The sequence below is a fragment of the Pygoscelis adeliae genome, unplaced genomic scaffold, assembly GCF_000699105.1.
Source record: "Pygoscelis adeliae isolate BGI_AS28 unplaced genomic scaffold, ASM69910v1 Scaffold197, whole genome shotgun sequence".
In the NCBI taxonomy this organism is placed as follows: Eukaryota; Metazoa; Chordata; class Aves; order Sphenisciformes; family Spheniscidae; genus Pygoscelis; species Pygoscelis adeliae.
This window is the reverse complement of record NW_008825105.1, coordinates 2,533,998-2,536,159: the sequence shown is the minus strand read 5'-3', so window position 1 is coordinate 2,536,159 and position 2,162 is coordinate 2,533,998.

The window sequence follows — 2,162 nt, the reverse complement described above, 5'->3', positions numbered from 1 at the left end:
AAAAAAACCCAAAAAAAACCCACAAAAAAAAACCACAAACAAATTCAGTGCACATTGAGTTTATCAAACAACCTTTCCAGTCCAGGCGGATGGGTACAAGGATGGCTGAGAGGCCCGTACAGATTTGTGCGGAAGGCGATGGGGCAGGAGAGCCTGCGAAGAAGGGAGGGGGGTTCACTGCAGCATGCGTTTCTGGAGGAGGATTCCCACCGGGGCTGCACCGGGTGCAGGGTGCCGGTACAGACCGTTACCGCATGTGGTTATACCTATTCACCGATGTCGGCAGTGGATGTCCCTCGTTATAAGGTCAGGTAACCTCCGCAATAACGCTGCGACTCCTGCCTGCGCCAGTCCTCGGCCAGTGCGTGCGAGGGGATGGCTGGGGCTCAGCACCGCGCCGGTGCCCCGGCTGGGTGATGGAGGGGATGGAGGTAAGCACCAGCTCAGCACCGCCGTGCTGGCGGTGCCTTCCAGCTGTAATCGGGACTGAAGCAGGAGGGGAGGCAGCACTGAGAGGTCTGGCTGTGGGTGTGAGGAGGAGTGGAAATCTGTTTTCAGTGATCTTCATACGGGGGTCACCAGCACAAAGCAATGCTGCGGCCACAGCCGGGTCCTTAAATGCTCCTTGCGTGGCTTATTTACATCCCGGCACTTTACCCGGAGCCTTGGTGCGGTGTGCGGTGATGCTTCAGACTTCAAACGGCAACAGATCAGACCTGATGTTCCATGAGTCTCTTGGCGAGGCAGGAGAGGAATTTTGAATGAAGGAAGTCTGGGTTGTTTTTTTTTTTCTTACTGTCACTAAGGGAATATCTAGTGTTCTGTGTATCAGGATGGGGGCATGTGAAGGTCTCTGCTTTGGTGGGCACTCGCATGGTCATCTCGGGCTGGTCCTATTTCCCAAGCGAGGCCTTACCACTCAGGGCACCCAGCCCAAACATTTGCCTATATAAACTATATTGTGGAGCAGCTTAGCTGAAGCCATTCTTTTGCTTACATGTGACTTTGTTACTAATCCTTGCGAGGAGCCTCAATATGTGTGCGCTGGGTTTGCTTTTTAAAATTTGAATAAATGCCTGGAGCTTTCGTGTGCTGTTTAAGCTTGACTGAAAGCCTTACTAGGAACAGACATCCTGCTACCTGTGCCTACGGGTATTTATTTTGTGCCTTGAAAAGAATGCGCCCCTTGAGCTCTTGGTGCTCACGGGTGTCTTTAAGACCGCTCTGTTTGGGTAGGTTAGGATTGCCCCCCCTTCTCTCTGCCCAACTTTTCATTTACTAGTTTTTTTTGCTTGAAAGAATCTGTTTGTCTTTAGGGCTGCAACCTGTTGAAGTTTGCCAGTACAGGACAATACCATCACACCTTCTAATACTATCTCCTGAGCAGGCAAATAACTTGAGGGGTTGCTATAATGGAGGTCATCCTACCACCACGATCCCTGCATGGAGGCCGGGTGTGGTGCAGGGTGGCAAGGCAGGAGGCCAAGTCAAACGGCTGCCGCTGTCACCTATGAACTACTCGGGTTTGCTTTTTCTGCTTGCTTATTTTTTTAGGGGAGCCAGATCATTGTCCATTAAAAGTTATGAAAATAATCCTGTTTTTAAGCAGCTTTTCTTGGTCCCTGAAGCGATGCTGTGGTAGGCAGGAGGATGTTCTCCACTGTATGGGTTGTGTGGGATGAATTACAGCGAGGAGGGCGTGCTCAGCGTGCTGGGTAGTGCCCGGGACCGAACGGCACCGTCCCCTGGGCCTCGGTGCATGCCCACGTTCCTCTTCTGCCTCTGGCTGGAGGGCGCCCTGCTTGCCTGGCTGACCGCAGAGCAAAGTGCAGGATGTGCTCCAAAACCTCCACAGCATCGCTGCATGTCCTCGTACCTGCAGGCGTGGGCTCGAGGGCTCCAGCGAGCACCCTGCCTTCCAGGAGCAGCAGCTGTAACCGCAGCAGAGAAGAAAAGGGCAGGTTTTGGTGATATTTCCCCCACCACCACCTGCTGTGTCCACTAAATCACGTGGCGTGCAGCCTGCGGTGCACAGCACGATGCTAAAGGAGGGATTTGTGCTCACTTTCACCTCTTCTTCCCTCTGCTCTTGCTTCTCTGCAAATTCTTTGGGGATGCGCAGTGAAATATTGACAGGCCAAGTGGGAAACCAGGCAAAGGGC